This window comes from Bos mutus, chromosome 3 (genome assembly GCF_027580195.1).
Source record: "Bos mutus isolate GX-2022 chromosome 3, NWIPB_WYAK_1.1, whole genome shotgun sequence".
In the NCBI taxonomy this organism is placed as follows: domain Eukaryota; kingdom Metazoa; phylum Chordata; class Mammalia; order Artiodactyla; family Bovidae; genus Bos; species Bos mutus.
Window position 1 is genome coordinate 21927821 of NC_091619.1, and position 10579 is coordinate 21938399.

Here is a 10579-nt window from a genome sequence, read left to right on the forward strand (position 1 = left end):
GACAGCTAACTTTACACCTAAAACAACTGGAAAAAGTAGAATAAAAAAAAAATCAAAATTAGTAGAAGGCAAGAAATCATAAAGATCCAAGCAGAAATAAATGAAAAAGAAATGAAAGAAACAATAGTAAAGATTAATAAAACTAAAAGCTGGTTCTTTGAGAAGATAATCAAAATTGACAAACCTTTAGCCAGACTCATCAAGAAAAAAAGAGAAGAATCAAATGAACAAAATTAGAAATGAGAAAGGAGAGGTTACAACAGACAATGCAGAAATACAAAGGATTATAAGAGCCCATTATGAACAACTATATGGCAATAAAATGGATAACCTGGAAGAAATGGACAGATTCTTAGAAAAGTTTAATCTTCCAAGACTGAACTAGGAAGAAATAGAAATTATGAACAACCCAATTACAAGCACTGAAATTGAAGCTGTGATCAAAAATCTCCCCAAAAACAAAAGCCCAGGACCAGATGGCTTCACAGGATAATTCTATCAAGCATTTAGAGAAGAGCTACTGTCTATCCTTCTAAAACTCTTTCCAAAAATTGCAGAGGAAGGAACACTTCAAAACTCATTCTACAAGGCCACAATCACCGTGATACCAAAACCAGACAAAGGCAACACAAAAAAGGAAAACTACAGGCCAATATCACTGATGAACATAGATGCAAAAATCCTCAACAAAATTTTAGCAAACAGAATTCAGCAACACATCAAAAAGCTCACACACCATGATCAAGTTGGATTTATTCCAGGAATGCAAGGATTCTTCAATCAGTGTGATATACCACATTAATGAATTGAAAGATAAAAGCCATATGATGATCTCAATAGATGCAGAAAAAGCCTTTGACCAAATTCAGCACCTATTTATAATTAAAACTCTTCAAAAAATGGGCATAGAAGGAACCTACCTCAACATTGTAAAAGCCATATATGATAAGCCTGCTAAGTCACTTTAGTCATGTCCGACTCTGTGCGACCCCCATAGATGGCAGCCCACCATGCTTCCCTGTCCCTGGGATTCTCCAGGCAAGAACATTGGAGTGGGTTGCCATTTCCTTCTCCAATGCATGAAAGTGAAAAATGAAAGTGAAGTAGCTCAGTTGTGTCTGACTCTTAGTGACCCCATGGACTGCAGCCCACGAGGCTCCTCCATCCATGGGATTTTCCAGGCAAGAGTACTGGAGTGGGTTGCCATTGCCTTCTCCAATGATAAGCCTACAGCAAACATTATTCTCAATGGTGAAAAGCTGAAAGCATTCCCCTTAACATCAGGAACAAGACAAGGGTGTCCATTTTCTATCATTATTATTATAATAATATTAAACTATTATTGAACATAGTTTCTAGAAGTCCTAGCTACAGCAATCATAGAATAAAAAGAAATAAAAGGAATCCATATCAGAAAAGAAGAAATAAAGCCCTCACTGTTTGCAGATGACATGATACTGTACATAGAAAACGCTAAAGATAGTATCAGAAAATTACTAGAGCTTATCAGTGAATTTAGCAAAGTTGCAGGATACAAAATCAACACACAGAAATCACTTGCATTTCTATATACTAACAATGAAAAATCAGAAAGAGAAATTAAGGAATCAATCCCATTCACCATTGCAACAAGAAGAATTTAATATCTAGGAATACACTTACCTAAGGAGACAAAAGAACTGTACACAGAAAGTTAAAAGACACTAATGAAAGAAATCAAAGATGACATAAACCAATAGAGAGATATTCCATGTTCCTGGGTAAGAAGAATCAATGTTGTGAAAATGACTATACTACCAAACACAATCTACAGATTCAATGCAATCCTTATCAAATTACCAATGGCATTTTTCACAGAACTAGAACAAAAAATTTCACAATTCATATGGAAACACAAAAGACCCCGAATAGCCAAGCAGTCTTGAAAAAGAAGAATGGAGCTGGAGGAATCAACCTTCTTGACTTCAGATTATACTACAAAGCTACAGTCATCAAGACAGTGTGGTACTGGCACAGAAACAGAAATATAGACCAATGGAACAAGACAGAAAGCTCAGAAATAAACCTATGCACTATGGGTACCTTATTTTTGATAAAGGAGGCAAGAATATACAATGGGGCAAAGACAGCCTCTTCAATAAATGGTGCTGGGAAAACTGAACAGCTACATGTAAAAGAATGAAATTAGAACACTTCCTAACACCATACACAAAGATAAACTCAAAATGGATTAAAGACCTAAATATAAGACCAAGAACTATAAAACTCTTAGAGGAAAATATAGGCAGAACACTCAATGACATAAATCAAAGCAAGATCCTCTATGACCCACCGCCTAGAGTAATGGAAATAAAAACAAAAGTAAACAAGTGGGACCTGATTAAACTTAAAAGCTTTTGCGTGGCAAAGGAAACTATAAGCAAGGTGAAAAGGCAACCCTCGGAATGGAAGAAAATAATAGCAAATGAAACAAATGACACAGGATTAATTTCCAAAATATACAAGCGGCTCATATAGCTCAATGCCAGAAAAACAAACCACCCAATCAAAAAGTGGGAAAAAGACCTAAACAGACATTTCTCCAAAGACATACAGATGGCTAACAAACACATGAAAAGATGCTCAACATTGGTCATTATTAGAGAAATGCAAATCAAAACCACAATAAGATATCACCTCACACCAATAAAAATGGCCCTCATCAAAAACTCTACAAACAATAAATGCTGGAGAGGATGTGGAGAAAAGGGAACACTCTTGCACTGTTGGTGGGAATGTAAATTGATACAGCCACTATGGAAGATGGCATGGACATTCCTTAAAAAACTAGGAATAAAACCACCATATGACCCAGCAATCCCATTCCTAGGCATATACCCTGAGGAAACCAGGGTTGAAAAAAAAACACATGTATCCCGTTGTTCATTGCAGCACTACGTACAATAGCTAGAACCCGGAAACAACCTAGATATCCATCGACAGATGAATAGATTAAGAAGTTGTGGTATGTATACACAATGGAATATTACAGCCGTAAAACAGAATGCATTTGAGTTAGTTCTGATGAGGTGGATGAACCTAGAACCTATTATACAGAGTGAAGTGAGTCAGAAAGAGAAAGGTAAATATCATATTCTAATGGACACATACAGAATCTAGAAAAATGGTACTGAATAATTTATTTACAGGGAAGCAATGGAGAAACAGATACAGAAAATAGACTTACGGACATGGGGAGAGGGGAGGAGAGGGTGAGATGTATGGAAAGAGTACTATGGAAACTTACATTACCATATGTAAAATAGATAGCCAATGGGAATTTTCTGTATGGCTCAGGAAACTCAAACAGGGGCTCTGTATCAAGGTAGAGGAGTGGGATGGGGAGGGAGATGGGAGGGAGGTTCAAAAGGGAGGGGATATATGTATATCTATGGCTGGTTCATGTTGAGATTTGACAGAAAACAACAAAATTCTATAAAACAATTATTCTTCAATAAAAAGCTAAATTAAAAAAAGAATTATATTAAATCTACACTGCCTCTCCATTATAAATGAAACCTCAAAGCCTGGATGGCAGGTACAACAAGGTTTACCGAACATTTTAAGCACACTGTTGAAAACTATTGCTCAGAGAAAAAGATTCCTTTCAAAATATTACTGCTTATTGACAAAGCATCTGTTCACCCAAGAATATTGATGGCAATGTACAATGAAATAAATGATGTTTTCATGCCTACTAACACAAAATCCATTCTGTAGCCCATTGATCAAGAAGTGATTTTAACATTTAAGTCTTATTACTTAAGAAATACATTTTGTAAGCCTATAGCTGCCATCAATAGTGATTCCTCTGATGGATTTGGGCAGAGTAAATTGAAAGTCTTCTGAAAAGGATTAACAATTCTAGATGCCATTAAGAACATTTGTGATTCATTGGAAGAGGTCAAAATATCAATATTAATGAAAGTTTGAAAGAAGTTGATTCCAATCTTTATGGATGAATTTGAGAGGTTCAAGACTTCAGTGAAGGAAGTAGCTGCATATGTGGTGGAAATAGCAGAAGAACTAGAACTGGAGACTGAAGATGTGACTGAATTGCTGTAATTTCATGATAAAATGGATGAGAAGTTGCTTCTTATGGATGAGCAAAGAAAGTAGTTTCTTGAGATAGAATCTACTCTTCAAGATGATGCTATGAAGCTTGCTGAAATGACAGCAAAGAATTCAGATGCAACATAAACTTAGTTGATAAAACATTGGCAGGGTTCAAGATGATTGATTCTGATTTTGAAAGAAGTTTTACTGTGGGTGAAGTACCATCAAGCACTCTCTGACATACATCACAGCAGGATCCTCTATGACCCACCTCCCAGAATACTGGAAATAAAAGCAAAAATAAATAAATGGGACCTAATTAAACTTAAAAGCCTCTGCACAACAAAGGAAACTATAAGCAAGGTGAAAAGACAGCCTTCAGAATGGGAGAAAATAATAGCAAATGAAGCAACTGACAAACAACTAATCTCAAAAATATACAAGCAACTCCTACAGCTCAATTCCAGAAAAATAAACGACCCAATCAAAAAATGGGCCAAAGAACTAAATAGACATTTCTCCAAAGAAGACATACAGATGGCTAACAAACACATGAAAAGATGCTCAACATCACTCATTATCAGAGAAATGCAAATCAAAACCATTATGAGGTACCATGTCACGCCAGTCAGAATGGCTGCGATCCAAAAGTCTACAAGCAATAAATGCTGGAGAGGGTGTGGACAAAAGGGAACCCTCTTATACACTGTTGGTGGGAATGCAAACTAGTACAGCCACTATGGAGAACAGTGTGGAGATTCCTTAAAAAACTGGAAATAGAACTGCCTTATGATCCAGCAATCCCACTGCTGGGCATACACACTGAGGAAACCAGAATTGAAAGAGACACATGTACCCCAATAGTCATGGCAGCACTGTTTATAATAGCCAGGACATGGAAGCAACCTAGATGTCGATCAGCAGATGAATGGATAAGAAAGCTGTGGTACATATACACAATGGAGTATTACTCAGCCATTAAAAAGAATACATTTGAATCAGTTCTAATGAGGAGGATGAAACTGGAGCCTATTATACAGAGTGAAGTAAGCCAGAAAGAAAAATACCAATACAGTATATTAACGCATATATATGGAATTTAGAAAGATGGCAACAATAACCCTGTATACTACTACTACTAAGTCACTTCAGTCGTGTCCGACTCTGTGCGACCCCATAGACGGCAGCCCACCAGGCTCCCCCGTCCCTGGGATTCTCCAGGCAAGAACACTGGAGTGGGGTGCCATTGCCTTCTCCCTGTATATGAGACAGCAAAAGAGACACTGATGTATAGAACAGTCTTTTGGACTCTGTGGGAGAGGGAGAGGGTGGGATGATTTGGGAGAATGGCATTGAAATATGTATAATATCATATATGAAACGAGTTGCCAGTCCAGGTTCGATGCACGATACTGGATGCTTGGGGCTAGTGCACCCAGAGGGATGGTATGGGGAGGGAGGAGGGAGGAGGGTTCAGGATGGGGAACACATGTATACCTGTGGCAGATTCATTTTGATATATGGCAAAACAAAGGCAACGGCACCCCACTCCAGTACTCTCGCCTGGAAAATCCCATGGACGGAGGAGCCTGGTGGGCTGCAGTCCATGGGGTCGCACAGAGTCGGACATGACCGAGCGACTTCACTTTGACTTTTCCTTTCATGCATTGGAGAAGGAAATGGCAACCCACTCCAGTGTTCTTGCCTGGAGAATCCCAGGGATGGGGGACCCTGGTGGGCTGCCATCTCTGGGGTCGCACAGAGTCGGACACGACTGAATCGACTTAGCAGCAGCAGCAAAACCAATACAATATTGTAAAGTTAAATAAAATAAAATAAAATAAAATACTATCAAGCAACACTGCATGCTACAGAGAAATGATTGATGAAAGACAGAGTCAATCAATGTGGCAAACGTCATTCTTTCTTATTTTAGGAAATTACTCCAGAAGCCCCAGTCTTCAGCAACCATTATCCAGATCAGTCTACTGTCCTCAATATTGAGGCAAGACCCTCCACCTGCAAAAAGATTATCACTCTCTGAATGTCCAGATGCTGTTTAGCGTTTTATAGCAATAAAGTATTTTTACCTAGGTTTGTACATTGTTCTCTAGACATAATATTATTGTACACTTAATAGACTGCAGTGTAGTGTAAATACAGCTTTTACATACACTGCAAAACAAAAGAATTCATGTGACTTACTTTATTGTGATATTTGCTTTTATTGTGGTGGACTGGAACCGAACCCACAACATCTCCAAGGTATGCCTATATATGTTTTATGCTTCCACCCTACTAATAAAAATCCTAAGGGTCTTAATTATCGTCCCCATTTTCTTATCAAGGTAATGTCTATTTTTAATATTGTTCATTTGCTCTGGTTACAGGGAGCAGGGGCTACTCTCTAGTGGTGTGCAGGCTTCTCGCTGTGGTGGCTTCCCTTATTGTGGGGCTCAGGCTCTCTGGTGTGCAGGCTTCGGTAGCTGCTGCACATGGGTTCAGCAGTTGTGGTTCCTGGGCTCTAGAGCAGACATTCAATAGTTGCGGCACACAGGCTTCATTGCTCTGCAGCATCCAGGATCTTCCAAGACCAGGGATCGAACCCATGTCTCCTGCGTTGGCAGGCAGATTCATCACCATTGACCACCGGGGAAGCCCCAAGTTTGTATGTTTGAAGACGACTCCCCCTCCTCAAAAATGAATTATCTTTTCACTCAGCCGCAACCAACTCTTTGCGACCCCACGAACTGTAGCCTGCCAGGCTCTTCTGTCCATGGAGTTCTCCAGGCATGAATACTGGGATGGGTTGCCATCTCCTTTCCCAGGGGATCTTCCCAACCCAGGGGTGAAAACCTGGGTCTTCTGCATTGCAGGTGGACTCTATAATGTCTGAGCCACCTCAGGGTGCCTGCTATTATTATAATCTTTTCACATCTCTATGTATGCATACATTATTCAGAAAATATAGAAAGTGGAAATTAATGTATATTGTGTACCTTTTATGTGCCAAGAATCTTGGAGATTTTAATATACTGAGTTTGGTCCAGCAAACACATTTTGAACACCACCCAAGTGCCAGACACACAGATAGAGATCAAGTCACATTCTTGTTCTTGAGAGTGGCATCCGTGCCCACAGATAAATAATTTCCATACAATAAGGGAAATCTTATTACAAAAGAGGGGCTGATTTAGGGTAGGGTTCACAGAGGAAATAAAGCCTGGATTGAGCACACTGAAGGATGAAGAAGAGAGCTAAGGATGTATAGACTTTTCAGTTTATAATTCGGTGGCATAACGTCCATCATGTTTCTTGGGCAAATCAACTGATGCTTTGTAGCTGGCAAAGCTTGTCACAAGTACAGGCAACATTTTGCCCAGGAAATGTGGAGAAGAGGAGACTGCACTATACCACCTGTCCACTACAGCGGGGGCTGAGTGGGTGGCCATAAACTCTATGCCGTCAAGACTAGAGTTTCTCCAGACTGGCTGTAAAAGTTAATGAACATCTCCTCGGTGACTCATTTCCTGTCTCCTACTGATACCATTTGTTTCAACATGATGGGATATTACAGGGCTTTCTTGCAGCAGTACTCAGGGTCAACATCTCTGTCAAATACAATAGGACAAAGTCCAAGGTTGTAAAAATTTGCTCCTTAGGGGGAAAGGAGGAATTCTGATAGTTTCTTAAAATAATGAGTGGTTTATGCTGTTTTCTTAGGAGGTAGGATTGAAAAGCATTTCAAGACTCACCTTCTTATTATGTGTTAGTCCCTTCAGATTTTCCCAAATTCCTCTATCAGACTTGACTTTTCACATTCTCCTAAAGGACCTTAAAAAAAATCATCTCTTTCTCTGATCTCTGATCATTCCATTAGGTGTTCCCCACTCCACTGCCCCTGCCTGACTGAGGTTCTTTTTTCATACCAGTCTACTAGTACTGAAATGTTTAGCTGTCAAAAAGTAATTGACCTTTTCCAAAAAAATCTTCCACCAATAGTAAAGTATGAAACTGCTCATTAGTTAAAATGGGTATTAAGTGAGTTGCTGTCACACTAAAGCTGAAGACAATTTCTGCTTGACCTCAAATGATGAAGAAGCGAAAAGCTTTACTATCGAACTCAAAACGGAGTTCACTGGTCATTTGAAGAAGAAGGCAAAGGGATCACTGCCATTCACGTTTCAAACAGGGAAACTGGAGTCAAAAAACATCCTATAGATATGATGAAGAATTCTTACTGAAGTGAAACCTAAGTGTCAGCTTGGCAATCTAATTAAATTTGACTCATTGGAAAAGACCCTGCTGCTGGGAAAGATTGAGGTCAGGAGAAGGGGGCAACAGAGAATGAGATGGTTGGATGGCATCACAACCCAATGGACATGAATTTGAGCAAATTCTGGGAGATAGCGAAGGGCAGGGAAGCTGGCGTGCTGTAGTCCGTGGGTTTGCAAAGAGCTGGATATGACTTAGTGATTGAATAACACCAATAGCTTTCCTCCAAAATTTCTCACAATTCCTTCACATTCATCAGGACTTACTTCTATGAAGTTGCTCTCTGTTTCTAAGCTTCCTCAAAAATAAGAGCAAATTCTTTTCTGCTTCATATCAACCTCCTTCGATAAGAAATCCACCCCCATCTTCTTGGTCTTTCCTGTCCGGTGTGGTAGCCACTAACCAAATGTTTAAATTTAATTGACAAAAATTAAATAAAATTAAAAATTCAACTCCTCATTCTCACTAGCCTTATTTCAAGTCCTATATGGCTGTATGTGGGTAGTGGCTAAAGCATTGACAACCCAGATTAGGACATATCCATTATCATAGAAAAATCCTATTGGGCATTTGTACCAGTGTGTCATGACTCGATGAGAATTTACTGGATATTATATTTGTGGCTATATGTCAAGAGGTCATATTTCTACTTTCCATCAGAAAATTTGTTTTGATGTAAGTGTTTTGAACCACCCTCCTGTTTTCGGAAATGTATCATCTATCTGGGACTTCCCGGTGGCTCAGCAGTAAAGAATCTGCTAGCAGTGCTGGAGCCACAGGAGGCTCGAGTTCAGTCTCTGGGTTAGGAAGATCCCCTGGAGGAGGGCATGGCAACCCACTCCAGTATTCTTGCCTGGAGAATCTCCATGGACAGAGAAACCTGGTGAGTTACAGTCCGTAGGGTCCCAAAGTGTCAAACACAACTGAGGCAACTGAGCACACACACACTCACCATCCATCTGGGCTTTCCAGGTGGCGCTAGTGGTAAAGAACCCACCTGCCAATGTAGGAGACAAAAGAAATGCAATTCCCGTCCAACTGCTTAAAGGGAAAGGGGCTTGTGTTTAACTAGTAATGTAAAAACTAAAATTCATCTGGTAATATCCTACCACATACCATTAGGAAACTGAGGCTCAAAGAGGTTCAGGAGTATGCCTAATGTTACACTGTGAGTAGGAAACAGAATTAGGATTTGAACCAAGATTCTTTGGAAACCAAGCCTTGTGCTCTTCCCCACCAGGGCATCATCAGAGTGGCAGAGGTCCTCTAAGGTACACTTTGTAACCACAGAACCATTAGTTTTTCCTGTCTTACCATGAATTTATACACAGGCTGGAAAAAAAATCCAATAACAAAGGCTGAGTAGCCTCATAAAAAAATACTGAACTGGAAGTAAGAAAGCCTGGTTTCTGATATCAGCTTCAGTCCAGCTAGCTGTGAATTGAGCCAGGCAGAGTACTCCTCTGGGCCTCAGGTTCCTCATCAGTAGAGTAAAAGAGTAAGAGTTGATAAGCACCATTATTCTCTCCAGCCTTAAAGTTATAGTCTGTCGAGGCTGTAGTCTAATTAAGGTTGAATATTCTCTGAAACCTACAGCATAGTTTAATCCTTTGCTATCCATTAGAGGAGAGGAGAGCTTGTGACCCTTTCCAAATAGGCTTTAAAAAAAAAAAAAAAAAAAGCCTATGATTCAACAAACAGCTAAACTGGGAGTCAGAAGGCTTAGAATCAATGTTCAACTCTACCACTGACTGTGACTTTGAACCTGGATTCAGGTTCAAAGGAATCTGGAACCAGGCTTCCTAATCTCTCCTTACATCTAGTTTCCGGGGTGTGAAATAGAGTAATGTCCTACATCACTCCCAGAGATTCCGTTAGGATCTCACTTGATGACTTAAGTGAAACACTTTATTGTAAAACATTTTACCACTGCAAGTTATTCTGACATGGCTGCTCTGTGTTAGAACAAAATTTCAGTGACTTGTTCCTCAGGAACAAGGAGGCGCTCCAGGAGGTACTGGGGGAACCAGGGACATGCTGAGGGTGATTTGTACTTTAGAGTAAAGTGCTCCTTAAGCAGAGCACAGGGTACATAACCTATGTCCAGCCCCGATGACAAATCCTTCCAGCAATGATAGAAACATCATGATTCCCCAGAGTGGAAGCAAGCCATCTTTATAGAAAAGAGGAAAACTAAAAGAAATCAACA